The 17,098-nt window shown below is 42.1% G+C and overlaps 1 protein-coding gene, 1 non-coding gene and 1 pseudogene across 2 annotated transcripts in view; 1 reads left to right on the top strand and 2 right to left on the bottom strand.

The window, feature by feature from the left end:
* Positions 1-17,098, bottom strand: part of Ppm1e (protein phosphatase, Mg2+/Mn2+ dependent 1E) — a 144,549-nt gene that overhangs the window by 84,904 nt on the left and 42,547 nt on the right. The window lies entirely within an intron of this gene.
* LOC128123540 (uncharacterized) lies at positions 2,758-2,883 on the top strand (annotated as a pseudogene).
* LOC128123511 (U6 spliceosomal RNA) lies at positions 16,052-16,159 on the bottom strand. Its single transcript, XR_008222692.1, has one exon. It is a non-coding gene; the product is annotated as a U6 spliceosomal RNA (small nuclear RNA).

Genomic DNA, 17,098 nt, shown 5'->3' with positions numbered 1-17,098 from the left:
GCCAGAATTTAGGGGAATGGAGTTTCCTTCGGACCTGACGCGGGGGCCCAATGCTTTTTGGACTCTGCAGGCACCAGCAAACACATGCCATACACATACAGATACATGCACATAAATAAAAGTAAATCTATAAAAAATGTCTGCATGACAGTGAGTACAAGTTACTGCTTTTGACTCTCTGGAAGTGGGATGGCAGTGTATGCCTGCATCCTAGTACCCAGGACACTGAGGCAGGAGCTCAAGGCCCATGGAGGTACATGGCAAATTCAAAGCCAGTTTTGGCTATCTGTCTCACCCCTCCCCCACCCCCACCTCCACACATTTCTAGCAGAAGGAATAGCTCAGGGTCAAAGCACTGCCTAGTATTTTCAAGGTCCTGAGTTTTATCACCAGCACCAAAACAGAGAAAACGTCACTGATTCTAGAATCTTACTCCCAGACTCACTGTATAGAAACTGGTTTTTTTTTTGTAGAATTTTTTATTTTTAAAGAAATTTTTTTTAAAGATTTATTTATTATGTATACAGAAGAGGGTGCCAGATCTCATTACAGATGGTTGTGAGCCACCATGTGGGTGCTGGGAATTGAACTCAGGACCTCTGGAAGAGCAGTCGGTGCTCTTAACCTCTGAGCCATCTCTCCAGCCCCCTAAAGAAATTTTTTTATTCATTTTACTACCAACCACAGATCCCCCTCTCATCCCTTCTCTTGTTCCACCCCTCAACCTCTCCGCCCCCTGCATCCCCTCCTCTAAAAGGGTAAGGCCTCCCATGGAGAGAAACTGGTTTAATTTTTTAAACATTGATTTTTATGTGTATACGTGTTTGCCTGTATGTATGTATGTGGTACCATGTGCATGCAGGTTTCTACAGGGGCCAGAAGAAGGTGTCAGATCTCATGGTACTGGAGTTACAGATGGTTGTGAGCTGCCATGCTGGTACCGAGAACTGAACCTGGTTTCTCTGCAAGAGCAGCAAGTGCTCTTAACTACTAAGCCATCTCTCTAGTTTGCAAAGTATTTATTTTTGAATTTTGCTGTCAGTCCAGGTTGGCCTCAAACTTGCAATCCCTCTACTTAGTCTCTGACTGCTGAGATTATAAGTGTGCACTACCACATCCAGAAGGATCAGCTTACCCACTGGCCTTCAAAGAGTACAACTCTAAGTCCAGTTGGATGAGTCTTTACGGTGAGATCATAGATTTAAAGTCCAGTGCAGTCTTTGCCATATTCCATGGACTCAGAAGCATACCTTGGGCCTTAGCCAACAGATTTAAATAAGCACGCAACTCAGTACAAAGAGGACCAAAAGGACAATTTGGGTCTGGGGGCATAGCTCAGAGGCGGGACATTTGCCTAACATGCTAACATCCTGTGCTCCACCCTCAACACTGCGAGACAGGGTCGGGAGAGGGAGGGCTGACGGAGGGCGCAAGGGGAGGCTAGAGGGGACTGAAACGGTCAGCACACTCCACTACTGCTACAGCAAACCCTTCAAAGAATACTCAAGCCTGTAATTTAGTGGGAGACTCTCTTGCTGAGCTAAAACTAATTCCTCTTTTAAAATCTAAAATGATAGACAGTAAGCAATAATTTCATTGTGTAATTGGGTTAAATGTACATCTAATGTACTCTCTTCCTTTAATATAGCTTATCTTTGAGGTTCTGTGGAATTTTAGTTGCCATAACAACCTGAGTAAATCCTTCATTACTGTAGACATCTGCAGCTATTTATAAATGCAACAGCTGGATATGTCCAGTTAAAATTTCTTTTAGAAAACATCAAATTTTCATTTAATCTGGATAAACCTAAGAAAAAATTCAGGGATCGAGCATTAAGACTAGAACTATTATTCCAATATCTGAATCTTAAATATTAAAATGAACCATAAACTGTGTAGAATAAAGCAGAGAGAGCTGAAGCCCTTACATTTTCATTTTGTTGCTTTTTTATTCTTCATCTTTGTGTGTGCGTGTGCGTGTGTGTGTGTGTGCATGTGTGTGCGTGTGTGTGCAAGTGTGCGTGTGCGTGTGCGTGCGCGTGCGTGTGCGTGTGTGTGTGTGTGTGTGTGTGTGTACCGTGAATGCCTATAAAGGTCAGAGAAAGCAATGTTAACAAAGCTTTCTAAACTATCAACGAACGTCAACGGAAATATGCTTATTTTATTTTTTATTTAAAGATTATTTCTTCTTATGTATGTGTTTTGCCTTCTTGTATGTATGTCTGTGTATTACTTGCATGCCTGGTGCCCACAGAGGTCTGAAGAAGGTGCTGGCTCCTCTGGAACTGGAGTTCCAGATGGTTGTGAACTACCATGTGGGTGCTGGGACTAGAACACCTCTAGAAGAGCTGTGAGAACTCCTGGTTGCTGATCCAGTATTTTTAATTCTTTTTCATGCATGTGTGTGTAAGTTTGTACAAATGTGAGTGTAGGTGCCTATGGAGTTGAGAAGAGAGCATCAGATGCCCCAGAGCTGGGGTTACAGGCATTTGGGAGTCACTTGACATGGTGCTGGGAACCAAACTCAGGTCCTCTAGAAGAGCATTATGTACAGGTCAATACCCAAAGACATAAACACTGGGGTTTATATGAAACAATATTTAGCAGCTGTGCCAGCCTGAGTTCATTAAATAGTAACAACAGCACATGTATAGTGCTGCATTCCTGTAAATCCAGGACTCAAGATGCTGAGGCAGGAGGACTGAGGTTTTGAGTTCCACCTGGGCTGCGTGGTGAGACCATTTCAAAAGAAGAAATCTGAAGCCAATTAAGTTTACCAGGTTCCTTCCCTCATGCAGGCCTGCTGTGCAAACAGCAGCCTGCTTGGTGGTGTATGCAGCCTGTCACTTATATGGGTTGCCGTAAGGGACCTTGAAGACAATTTTCTTGTGACTATTCATGTCTCTCATCTCAGCGCTGTCAAAGTCTAGGCTCCAGACAAGTATGCAGGGTGTTTGGGGGAAGCCTAAGGGGACAAGTCCAGGGTTCACATCAGCCAGGTCATCATGTCTATCCACACCAAGCTGCAGAATAAGGAGCATGTGATCAAGGCCCTATGGAGAGTTCAAGTTTTCTGGCCGCCGGAAGATCCACACATCAAAGAAGCAGGGCTTCTTTAAACTTAAACTTTAAGGCAGATGAATTTGGGCATGATGGCTGAGAAGAAACTCATGCGTGGTGGCTCTGGGGTCAGATACAGCCCCATCCACAGTCCCCTGGAGACCTCCAGGACCTGTGCTCCTGCAGGTTTCTACAATGCTTAATTTTGCAGACATTGTACAATAATGTACAAAAATCCAGATACATAATACATGCCCATTGCTTAGGAGGCAGAGGCAGGAGGATTGCTGAAGGTTTGCCCGTCAGGTTTATACAGAGTTCCAGGCCAGCCAGGCCTTTGTAATGAGAACAAGACAAACAAAGAACTAATCCATAGATGACCCAGACGCCTCCTAGCAATGCTGTTTTCAAATCTGGAAGACTGACTACAGAGGCCTGAGAGCCATCCTGTGCATTTACATGTATAGTTACCCAGTCCTGGGAGCCTTTGCCCTTTCGCCTGCATCTCTGAAGGAACAGTGTGACAACGATTCCGAGAAGCCATGCCTATGTCTGGGATCTCAAGCATGTGTCTCTTCCTTTGTGTGATGTCCCTATGGCTTTTTCCCATTTATAATTGCTTCCCCGCACACTGAACCTGTGTAGCAGTTTAACAGAGGCACTTACGTGGCAGGAACATGCCCATTTCGGCTCCTCTTACACTAAATATGATCTTAGGTAAGAGAAGTGAACAGGCTCAGACTATTTGTCTTTTGTTTTTTTAATGTAATTTTATGCATATGAATGTTTTGCCTGCATGTGTGTGTGTATGTGCACTGTGTACATGCCTGGTGCTCTCAGAGGTCAGAAGAGAGAGTTGGATCCCTTGGAATTAAAGTGACAGGTGGTTGTTAGCTGCCATATGGGTGCTGGGAACCAAACCTGAACCCTCTTGCAAGAGCAGCAAATGCTCTTAACTGCTGAGCCCTCTCCCCAGCCTCCAAGGCTAAGACTTTTTAAATATTTTGCCTTGTAGTTTAAAAGGTGCTCACTTTATAATCCCGTCTTCAAAATCCAGGTTTCCATATGAGCAAAGGAGATATATTGTTTTCATTGTATAAATCAAAAAACAAATCAAGCTTGGCAGAGTTTGCCCCAGGTCAAACAAGTTGAGCACTAACAATGCTAAGCCAGTTCCCCTGACATCTTTTTTTATCCTTTGCTACCTTACTGTTTTTACAAGTGACAAGGAGAGCGAGTGGGCAATGGACTCTGACAGCCTTTGGTTGTCACAGATCGGGAACAACAGAATCAATTACGATCTGTTCTTTCTGACAAAAGATCCTGACAACATGGTACATCAGACTGCCACCATCATTTTAATTATCAACTAAAGTATCAAACTTATGTTTCTTATACTTAAGCACTCCCCCACCGGGCGGGGAGGGAGAGGATAAAAAGTAGAATGAACTCCACATGTTATACTCATGGCCAGCCAGTGTTTTAGACAGAAATAGCTCTCTTTTTTTGGTTTTCAAGACAGGGTTTCTCTGTGTTACAGCTCTGGCTGTCCTGGAACTTGCTTTATAGATCAGGCTGGCCTCGAACTCACTGAGATCTGCCAGCCTCTGCCTCCCAAATGCTGGGATTAAAGTGTGTGCCGCCGCCACCACCACCATCTCTGGCAAAACAGAAATATCATGTCTATGGGGAACACCTTTAGGAACGTGAACCCATTCTATTTGCAGAATACTTAATCCTGGTATAAGGTCAGACTGAAAGAGTAAAAGAAGATGGTTCCAGTGTTGGCATCCTTCCTGCCAACCACAGAGCAAACACTCAGAGGTTGTTCTAATTCTTAGCGAACCCCCTAAAAAACCAACTTGACAACTACATAACCCACACAGCTGCTCTCGCTCTATAACCCTTGCCTGTTTATCTAAGTTGATACTGTACATAGCCCTCTGAGCTCTCTCTCCCTCCCCCGTCGCTCTCTCCCCCCCCCCCTCTCTCTCACACACACACACACACACACACACACACACACACACACACACACACACACACGCGCGCGCACACACACACAGGCACACACACAGTCACTTGTCTACCTCTCTGAATGTGTCCTTCATTCCAACCTTACTTTGCTGTCCTCCTTGTCTTTAGCTGGCTCTGTGTCATCTGCCAGCCTCCTTCCTGAAGCTGCTACTTCAACTCCCACTTCAAGCCGCGGCTTCATTATCTTGAGCATAAAATGATTTTTTTCCTCCAGCACCTTTCAATACCTCCTTATCTCGATGCATGTCAGGCAGGCATCAGCAGCTGCTTGATGGACTGAGTTCACGCTAAATGGCACATGATTGGTGAATAATGATATAATTTTAGACAGGCTGGGGAAATTGTTGAGAAAAGACCATGTTCACATATATTTAAAGTATGCATCATGAGTAAAGGAAATTCCTTGTGAGAGTTGAGTCAGACCTAAGCAGGGGTCTTGCCCGTTTCGATAAGCAGATTATTTATCATGCTGTATGAATAACAGCTCTGAAGACCTAATAGACGGCAAAACTCTGCCATTCGCATAGTTCAGCCCCGCCCCCCCCCCCCCCCCCCCCCCCCCCCCGCCTTTAGTTATGTAATGGAGTTAGCAAAGCCAGGACAACCCTTGTCCCACTCTCACAGGCTCTCAAGATTAATTCCATCCCTCACCGAAGAGGATTTCAGCCATTACTCTATTTCCATCTCCCCTCACTTCTCAAGGGGAGGAAGCTGTTTCCACTGCATCAGGAAAGCGCCAGCCTGGCCCTAAGCCATCTACCATGTTTACATCTAAATGAAAGGAGATGTTATTATTTTGGTCTCAAAGCAGCACCCACTGGAAAGGGGGCTTAAAGGTAGAAATATTCATATTGAGAGATGAGAAAAAACAGTTTTCTTCTTTTTCCTATTAAGTTCTTTCCTGCTCCAGGTGATTACTAAAATGTGAAGTTTAGCTGAAGATCTATAACATTACATAGAATACAATCACTTATATAAACTGCTTCCCATTTGCACTTTCAAGATCTGATCTTACCATTGGAATTGAGCCCAGGGGTAAATGCTTCAAATTCAGTTATACTTTACTTGATAATGACAATTCTGGTATCTATTAGGTCTTTGTAGCTTGATATTCACACAGCATGTTATCTATAAAATTAGTAAGACCACTGCTACCAACCTTTAGGTCTGACTCATTCCCACAAGGAATTCCTTTAGTCATAGCAGAGTTTAAAATAGACATATTCTTTTTTCTGAGACAGGACTGGCATTCAGCTCAGTGTGTAGCCAAGGATGTCCTCGGCTGCCTGATCTCTTGCCTCCCACTTCTGAGTACTGTGACTACAGATCTGTGCCAGCATGCCCTGTGTTCTGTGGTGCTGGGGATTGCATCCAGGGCTGAGGCATGCTAGGCAAGTGCTCTACAGACTGAGCTACATCCAAAGCCTTATGTATATTTCATTATTTTTAAATTTTTATTTGCATACCTTAGAGAACATAGCAACCCTGTTGGACTTTCTGCAGTTCGGACATGATAATGAAATAGTAGTCACTGGTGCACACGCACTCTTTTTTATTGACTTTGCCTTACTCATAGTCTGTGTTTTAGCCACTGATATGCATAAGTGGAATAATGCAAATTACCAAGTTGTATTCTAAAAACCAGAGTCTTTTAGCTCTTTGATCTATCTTCTACAACTGAACAGTAAGTCATTTGAAATGGGGAAAAGGTAGTTAACCATTACAAGTCTTGAACTGATGTTACCAAATCAAGTGTGTCATCTTTTATAATCACATAACAGCCCTCCCTCCAGAGATAAAGTCTAACACTCTCAGTGGAGGCCTGAAATCGGGGATGATACTGAACCGAGTATGCTACTTTTCCTTGGACATATAACCTATAATAAAGTTTAATTTATTATCTAGGCACAGGAGAGATCAAATAAATATAATAATTATACTATAATAAAAGTCACATGAATCGTTGAGCTTCTTGGTGTACAACTTTAGTCCCAGCAGAAGGCAGAAGGCAGAGGCAGATCTCTGTGAGCTCAAGGCCAGGCTGGTATACAAATCAAGTTCCAGGTTAGCCAGGACTACATAGTGAGACCCTGTCTAAACACACACACACACACACACACACACACACACACGAAGACACACACAATGTGAATGTAGTCTCCCAAAATGGTGTGTTGAGTAGCTTAGCAGCCTCAGCATATTAATTTCTTCTTTCCTTTTAAGCCAAGAACAATCTGGTTTTCCTTTAAAGAAAGTGGTGTGCAGTCTTCAGAAGCCTGTTTGAACTGCCAGCATCACTGCTGTGCGTTGGGATGCAGGGGTGTTGAGTAACATAAGAAGCACTGCCACATCATCCACTGACCTCATAACCAAGATGGGTATTATATGACTATCAGGTGGGTAGCATATACAGCCTGGACATGCTGCACACAGGAATGAACCTCATCCCCGGCAGATGGTGTGGGATTCTATCATGCAACTCAGAATAGCACATGAGTTATTATTTCTGAAATTCCATTTATTATTTTTGTATGGCACTTGATTACAGGTAATTAAAACTGTATAAAGAAAAAACACAAGGGACTGTTATATTATCAAAGGACATTTTCCTGACAAGAAACTTGAGGTTTGAGATGCTTAGTGCCTTGCCTAAGCATACATAATTAGTCCTGGGGCCAGGGACAATCTCAGGGCGGCATGACACCAAAATCCATGCCCTTTGTCACTACATTACTTTAACATACTCATGAAGAAATATATAATTACAGGTATGGCTATGGAAAATGGGGGGAGCAGAGATCAACAACCACAGTAATTAGCAGCAATTTCCATGATCTTATTTGACAAGAGTTTATAAAGAGGAAGCAATGGATTGGGGGAGGACTGTGGCGGGGGGAAGCCAATAGAAACAAACTATATATGGAAATGCCATAGTAAAATCCATAACCTGGGGTTGGGGATTTAGCTCAGTGGTGGAGCACTTGCCTAGCAAGCGCAAGGCCCTGGGTTCGGTCCTCAGCTCTGAGAAAAAAAAAAAAATCCATAACCTGGTGTGCTGATTTAAAACCTCAAGTGAAGCAATGCACCCACATAGTTATTCATCAAATGTTTGTTGAGCATGTATTACCAAGGAATGTTCAAAGACTCCTGTCTTTATGAGGCTGACATAAAGATGTTTTTCCAGAAAGCACCAAGTTTCAAGGAAGTAGGGAGAAGAGACACTACAGAAGCTGTAACAAAAAGCAAGTGACAAGTGCCGGCAGTGAACTGCACCGGGGACCTATGTGATCTAATTATCATCGGCTCATATATGAGCTGCCGGTACCTAAAATACCAAGAAAATAGTGAATCCAGGGACTACACCAACTAAAGCCCGGGATATGGGAGCGGACGGTCTTCGAAGCACCTTAATGGAGGTCCAGTTGCCTTGTTATAAACGTGTCCATGAATGTTAACTATGTTGGGCTCATCTTGCCGTGAACTCCACACAGAATTAAAGACATTATCTTCGTCATCAGGGCCAACAAGTGTCACTAACTAAACTTAAAGATGATTTAAATTAAATCTGAACCTACCACTTTTGACTTGACCTGACCTTCGACACCTGTTTAACCTGCCTGTGTGCCTTGCTTCCCATCTGCACAGTACAGTGAGAACTTTAACCTGGTGTGTGCTGTTGAGGGGATTAAATTAGATAATGGGTTTATAGTGCTCAGCAAAGGAGCTGGTACATAGTAAGTACTAAATTCTTTGCCCATTAAGTACTGTTTTATTTTTCCTGTTTCAAGTGCTTGGGTCCATCTCTCCCCCTTCCTCCTCCTCTTCTCTTTTCTTGTTCTTTTTCCCATTCCTCCCTGCCCCATTTCCCTCCTGCACCAACTCTCCCCAGCCTAAACAGATCCTTGCTATGTAGCCCAGGCTAGCCTTGAACTCACAAGCCTACCCCATGTCAGTCTTGCCAAGTGCCAGGATTCTAAGAGAGCACTGGCATGCCCAGCTCGTTGTTATTTATTTTCAAACTATGATATTGATAACAGATTGGATACAATGCAGATTTAACTTTGGACGCCACTACTGTTTATACATATTTAGAAACAAAAATTTTGTGAGACGTAAAAGTCTAGAGCCAATAGGACGGCTCTGCAGGTGAAGGTGCTTGCCACCAAGCCTGACGATCTGAGTTCGAGCCCCAGAACCTACACAGGGCAAAGAAAAGACAGACCAGTTGTCCTCTGACTTCCACACAAGCAACAAAGCATTCATGCCTCACACCACACACACACACACACACACACACACACACACACACATACACACAATAATAAAATTTAAATAAAAAATCTTTTTTTTCTTTTTTAACAAGGAAGAGAAAAATCTAGTGTTTTGTCATCGTGTGAGTTTTAGTCTGCTTGGGAGCCCTAAGTGCTAACTCTTTGGAAAGTGACATGATCTATTTTTAGCATGTTTCACGTGCTACTGGAATGTAAAATCTTTCTAGCTTCAGTGAATGTATGCCAAGGAAATCAAGATCAAGTGTTTTAGATCTAAAGAAGTGAAAAAGAAAATTCTAAAAGGGCAACTCTAGAAATGCTCTTGTCTCCATATGGTGATTTATGAACTCCTAAGACATGTCTTACCTTAAAATAAACAATCAACACGTAGGGCTGGGGATGTAGATCAGCTGGACTGTACTGTTGAACATGCATGAAGCCTTGGGCTGATCTCAGCGCTGCACAGCTGGGCATGCTAGCATACACCTGTAATTCTGGCACTTGGCAGGTGGACACAGGAGGATCAGAAACAAGTTCAAAGTTATCCTGAGCTACATAGTTTAAGGCTGGGGCTACATGACACCTTGTCTAAAAAAAAATAATTAACTAAAATTAAGATTTTGAACTCAGAGCTGGAGAGATGGCTCAGAGGTTAAGAGCACTGGCTGTTCTTCCAGAGGTCCTGAGTTCAATTCCCAGCAACCACATGATGGCTCCCAACCATCTATAGAGAGATCTGGTGCCCTCTTCTGGCCTGAAGGGATACATGCTGGCAGAATACTACATAATAAATAAAAATCTTTAAAAAAAATAAAAATAAATAAAAAAATTAAAAAAAAAGATTTTGAACTCTTAAATTATAATGTGAAAAATGTTGACAGTTTTTCAAATGTTAGGCATAAAATTACCATGTAATCCCACAATTCTACTCCTACATATATGACCAAAACACTGAAATCAAGGACTCAAAACAGTATCTAAAAGTAGCATTATGAGGTAAGGATGTAACTCTGGTAAAGTGCTTGCTTAGCATGTAGGAGGCATTCAGTTTATCCCCAGCAACACACGTGGGGACACACACACACACACACACACACACACTCACACATAGCTTATTCACACTAATCAAAAGAGAGAAAGAATCCAAATGTCAATCAATAGACAGATTAGATAAACAAAATGTTTTACACACAAACACACACACACACACACACACACACACTCACACATAGCTTATTCACACTAATCAAAAGAGAGAAAGAATCCAAATATCAATAGACAGATTAGATAAACAAAATGTTTTACACACAAACACACACACACACACACACACACACACACACACACACACACACACAACTATTCAGCCAATGAAATTCTGAAGCTGGGCATGGTAGCTCATGTCTGTAATCTAGCAACTCAAGAGGCTGAAGCAGGAGGATTGTAGCAAGTTTGAGACTAGCCAGGGCTACAGTTGAGATTAAATAAAGATATTTCTATAAAATATAAAAATAATATTTCAGAACATGAAAAGGCAAATTCATATATAAGCAAAATTGGAAAAAATTTACCAGAGCCTGGGAGAATGGAGACTTGCTGTTTAATGAGTACAGAGATCTATTTAGCCTTTTTTTGGCTTTTTGAGTGTCTTCTACTCATAATGATGAAAATATTCTGGAGGTAAGACTGTGGTGATTATATACTGAGAATATACCTAATACTACCAAGTTGTGTAAAGTGACTAGAATGATAAATAGTGTGCCATAATACAAACATATTTCATAATTTTACAATGATGTATCTCTTACCATAGTAAAAATTTAAAGTATAATACATATAATGTTCCTATAAAAATAAAGAAAATGAGCCGGGCGGTGGTGGTGCATGCCTTTAATCCCAGCACTTGGGAGGCAGAGCCAGGCGGATCTCTGTGAGTTCGAGGCCAGCCTGGTCTACAGAGCAAGATCCAGGAAAGGCGCAAAGCTACACAGAGAAACCCTGTCTCGAAAAAAACCAAAATAAATAAATAAATAAATAAATAAATAAATAAATAAATAAATAAATAAAATAAAATAAAAAATAAAAATAAAGAAAATGAAATATTTTCAAATTTAGAAATAGGAAATCAGCCGGGTAGTGGTGGCCCACGCCTTTAATCCCACCATTTGGGAGGCAGAGGCAGGAAGATCTTCATGAGTTCTAGGCCAGCCTGGTCTACAAAGTGAGTTCCAGGACAGCCAGGGCTACACCGAAAAACTGTCTCAAAAAACCAAAATAAATAAATAAAGAGAAGAAAAGAAAGAAAGAAGAAAAGAAATAGGAAATCCTAGCTGGTTAAGGCAGTGTATGTACACCTCTAATCCTAGCAGCTGGGAGGCAGAGGCAGGAGAATCACTATAAGGTCACAGATAGCCCAGTCTTTTTCATTTATTTTTATTTTTGAGACAGGATCTCATGTAGCCCAGACTGACCTCACTAAGAGAGGATGGCCTTAAATTCCTGATCCTCCTGCCTCTGCCTCCCAAGTGCTTAGATTGCAAGCCTACACCAATACTTCTAGCTTCAGCTTGGTCTACACCGGAAGTTCCAGACTTCTGACACTACACAGTGAGACCTTATCTCAAAACAATCGAACAACCAAAAAAAAAAAAATCTTATTCTATGGTGATATGATAACTATAAAAGACATCTTGTCATTAAGGACATAATCTGGATATAATGGCACATGCCTTTAGGGAGGCAGGCAGGCAGATCTCTGTAAGTTCATGGCCAGCCTGGTCTACATAGGGAATCACAGACCAGTCCAGGCTTCACAAAACAAAACAAGTTGATGAATAAAGTTACAATGATAACTCAATGCAACATCATAATCAACCCTACAATGGAAAATTTTAAATAGGATTAGCCAATGATGTCCTAAAAGGATCAATGAACTTGTTACCCTTCACTCAAGACTCAGAGGAAGTAACAAGGGCCTGCAAGATGGCTCAGTGGGTAAAAGCACTCATTACCAAGCCCGAGTGCCAGAGTTTTCTCCCTGGAACCTACAAGGTGCAAGAGAGGACCAAGTGTCAATATTAGCCCTAGTGAAAAATCAACATTTGACTAATATAATCTGATAAACAAACTTTTCAAATAACTGAGGTTAAAAAACATCTCAGAAGCTGGGTGGTGGTGGCGGCGGCGGCGGCGGCGGCGGCGGCGGCGGCGGCGGCGGCGGCAGCGGCGGTGGCACACACCTTTAATCCCAGTGCTCAGGAGGCAGAGGCAGGCAGATCTCTGTGAGCTCGAGGCTAGTCTAGGTTACAGAGTGAGTTCCAGAAAGGCTCCAAAACTACACAGAGAACCCTGTCTCAAAACAAAACAAACAAAACAAAATCTCAGAAAATATTTAAAGGAACAGAACTGTTTTGTTCCTTCTCAGCTACTTTGAGAGGATCAGCCTCCACCACATGCTCCATCCAGCCATGATTGCTAACTCTCCAATGGTCTGGAATAAACCTTTCCAAATAAACAAGTGTGGTAGATTAAAAGAAAATGGCCCCCAAAGGAAGGGGCACTGTTGGGAGGTGTGGCTTTGTCAGAGGAAGTGTGTCACTGTGGGGGCGGGCTTTGAGGTCTCTTTTGCTCAAGCTTCCCTCAGTGTGACACTGAGACCATTTCCTGTTGACTTCAAGATGTAAGACTCTCAGTTACTTGTCCAGCACCATGTCTGCCTACACACCGCCATGCTCCCTGTCATGATGATAATGGACTGAACCTCTGAAACTGTAAGCAAGCTACCCCTATTAAATGTTTTCATTTATAAGTCTCTTTTAGAAGGTCATGGTGTCTCTTCACAGCAATAGAAACCCTGAGTCAACAAGCAAGCAGATAGAGGAACAGTGTTGACAGGGCTCTAACTCATTTGAAAAGCCTGTATCAGCCCACTCCCTAAGTACCCCAGTAGAATATTAATATTAATTAATATTAATAATCATATTTCAAGAATGAGATCACGGTAGGCTGTCAGAAATTCTATGGACTTCGACAAATCAAGACATTATTACTATATGATAATTCTGCAAAGCCAGAAGTTCCAAAGCAGTACATATTCCCTCCAGATAAAAATCTTTCCTAGTTGGCACAAAGACTGAAACCCACATGAAACACTGAGCAGTCCAGTACTTAGGCTGTAGGCTCCTTGCTGTATTGTACTCAAGGATGTTACTGCAGTGGTGCTCAGTTACAATGTCTCAGCTATAATTTCTACTTAGCCTGCCTTTAAGAAATCCAGAACATCTACATATTAGTGCTCTTACTCACATACCTAATTATAGTTAATTTGATAGAGGATGGCTTTTAGCTCCCAACTGAGAATTCTGGAGTTAAAGGGAAGGTTTTTTTTTTTTTTGGTTTTTCGAGACAGGGTTTCTCTGTGTAGCTTTGTGCCTTTCCTGGAACTCGCTTTGGAGACCAGGCTGGCCTCGAACTCACAGAGATCCGCCTGGCTCTGCCTCCCGAGTGCTGGGATTAAAGGCGTGCGCCACCACCGCCCGGCTTAAAGGGAAGGTTTTTAAATGGCTTACTTAAGAATCCACTGGTCGGCTTTTATGCTGCAGGAACCACATGAACTAGACTAGAAAATTAATATATTCTTAAATTTCCTTCTCAAAATAATCTGTGCCACAGAATTTCACAACTTAAAGGTTTACCGTTCACATTTGGTCTGTTTGATTATCAAACTTCAGAATGTGGGTTAGTCTGGTCCTACCTCTCTTTTTAGAAATGAACATTTTCTTAGAATATAATCACATTGCAAAGCTAGGCATGGAGGGGCATAGCCTGGGCTACATAAAAAGACTTAAAAAAAAGAATATGGTGGGGCATAGCCTGGGCTACATAACAAGACTTAAAAAAAAAAGAATATTCTCACTTATATGTTTATACATTGGTTGCTGTGACAACTTTGAGTTGTAGTACCAGATATCTCATCGTTGGCAAAGCTGATAATATTTACTGATGGCTCTTCATGGAAATGCACTGACAAGGCCTGGCCTGTGTGGCTGCTGTCCCCCAGAACAAGGCAGTGCAGAGCCTATACAGCAGCCCTGAAACAACTCACTACCTATAGTGCGTGACACATAAGACCGAGAGTCAGTAATTCTGAGGACTTGTCCCAGGTTACACTACTTGTAAGTGGCAATGGGCTCAAATCCCAGTCTTTCCAAAGGAAGTCATACAGGGGCACGAATGTATTGGGAGTTGTAATAAATGCCCCCCAAAACTGTTATAATTCTCAAATGCACGTGAAAACACTATACAAATCTTTATTATTTCAATAATTACTACACACCCCAGGTTGAGCTTATATTCTCCTTTATCCTTACACAAAATTGGTATGTCGTCAGTAACGCATGCATCCATATCTAACTTTACCTCAGAGTGAGAGCGTCCTGGTCTCACTCCCACCTTCTCCCATCCACCAGAATGGCACTCCTTTTCTAGAACCAACTTAAATTTTATATTTTATTTTTGAGATGGGATGTTGCTATGTTCTCCAGGCTAGTCTCAAATGCCTGAGCTCAATTGGAGTAATTGGAGCTTCTCAAGTAATTGGGACTACAGGTGGGAACTGCTGACAAGCTTTTCATTCTCTGCCACAGCCTTGCACAACTCTGGGGATTTGATCTGGCAGTGAGGGGCAGTGAGGGGACAAAGAAATGGCAGAGGTGGTGTTATGATATACAAATGCACGGGGAGGCGGGATTTATGGTATACAGATGAACAGGGAGGCGGGGTTTATGGCATACAGATGAACAGGGAGGCGGGGTTTATGGTATACAATTGAACAAAGGAGGTGGGGTTTATGGTATACAATTGAACAAAGGAGGTGGGGTTTATGGTATACAGATGAACGGGGAGGCGGGGTTTATGGTATACAGATGAACAGGGAGGTGGGGTTTATGGTATACAACTGAACAAAGGAGGATCTAGCTAATATCAGTAGGAGTGGTCTCTGTGAGGGAGCAGTGGTCATGTCATAATTACCCTGAGGGGAAAGCTACAGTGGACATGCCCACCCACATACCAACATCCACACACAGACCTAGAAAGGCTTTGCCATCACTGAGCCTTACTCAGAGGCTAGGCTTTGCCATTTTGCCATGGGTCTGAGGCTTTATGATCCTTTACATGGTCATGTCCATGCCTACAACACTTATCCAACTCAGGATTCAGGACTTCCTCTGTTCCCCAGTTCTCTGATTTTCTAAACAATACTCATTATTCTCTCCTATTCCTTGGAAATCTTCCTCATCATTTGTCTCATTCTATTTCCTTTTCTTATGTACCTCCAAACATTTTAATCCAAAATGTGATAAATCGGTTTATATTAAAAACAAGGGCCGGGCGGTGGTGGCGCACGCCTTTAATCCCAGCACTTGGGAGGCAGAGGCAGGCGGATCTCTGTGAGTTCGAGGCCAGCCTGGTCTACAAAGTGAGTTCCAGGAAAGGCGCAAAACTACAGAGAAACCCTGTCTCGAAAAACAAACAAACAAAAAAAAACAAGAAGAGAAACACTGACCTTAATAATGACATTTCAAAAAATAATGACTTTGATAAAAATATTATTTTAAATTCTATTAGCAAAATACATTACAAGTTTAAAATATGCTGTCAAATAAGTTTTATTTGAATCTTAAAAAAATATGCAACACTTCAAAGATCTGCACGTCATTCTTGCTCAGAGGCCATACTAATCTTTTCTCTGTGTAGTTCCAATTTTAGTAAATGTGCTGCTAACGCAGCAGTCATTCTATTTATTTTATGATTCACTGATCTATTTCCATTTCTATTATATATACGCTTTTCTTTTTGGTGTTTTGAGATAGGCCTCAGGTAGCCCAGGCTGGCCTTGTACTTGAGAGGTCACTATAACTAAGGATGGCCTTCAACTCCTGATCCTCCTGTCTCCACCTCCCAATTTCTGGAAATACTGGTGTGTTCCAGCATGCCCAGCCCTGTCATAGTCTTATTCTTACCTGACTTAGGGACTTCAAGTGCATGCATATATTTATGAATACACTTCGTGACTGCCACTAGACTGCCCATCACAGTTCCGCATATGTAGTAACTATCCACTGACTGGGACTGCCTGATACTGTTACACCTAGTTCTGGGCTGCTATGTTCCAATCTGCTGCTTATCACACCAAGCTAGGTTGCCTTCAGTACATCTGTCCAATTTTCAAAAAGGCAAGAGGCATGAAAGCAAGGAGCTATTATAAATGGAAGAGAGTTCTCAGGTTCTATAATGTTTTTGTATGATGTTCAATACTTTACATGTGAGCTCCCCTTTGTGACTGTAATTTTCCTTTAAAAGACTAATATTACATCAGATTTATCAATATAACCTATTCCCTCATTTAATCTTGAAGCCAAATCGTTCACACTCAGATCCCCTCATAAATAAACACAATGTTCCAACTGAGCCGTTGGCAGCAGAATGTGTTCACAATGAGGAACCTTCACTGTCTTGGCAGCAAGGATGGAATTAGCTAATTACAGTACAGTCTCCTATATCTGTTTTCATTGGGATAAGGGGCAATCTGGAGATATCGAAAGGCAAATGATCCAGAAAGACATCTTAGGATCCTTCTGCAAAGATGGCAACTTTCCCCTAAGTCATCTTAGATTGGCCATTTCTCCACATAAAATTTCCATGACGGCAAGAAAAATTCCAAGATGTTT

The sequence above is a fragment of the Peromyscus californicus genome, unplaced genomic scaffold (genome assembly GCF_007827085.1).
Source record: "Peromyscus californicus insignis strain IS unplaced genomic scaffold, ASM782708v3 Scaffold_3__1_contigs__length_106647218, whole genome shotgun sequence".
NCBI lineage: Eukaryota > Metazoa > Chordata > Mammalia > Rodentia > Cricetidae > Peromyscus > Peromyscus californicus.
The sequence above is the reverse complement of the archived record's forward strand: the minus strand, read 5'-3'. Positions and strand labels throughout refer to the sequence as shown.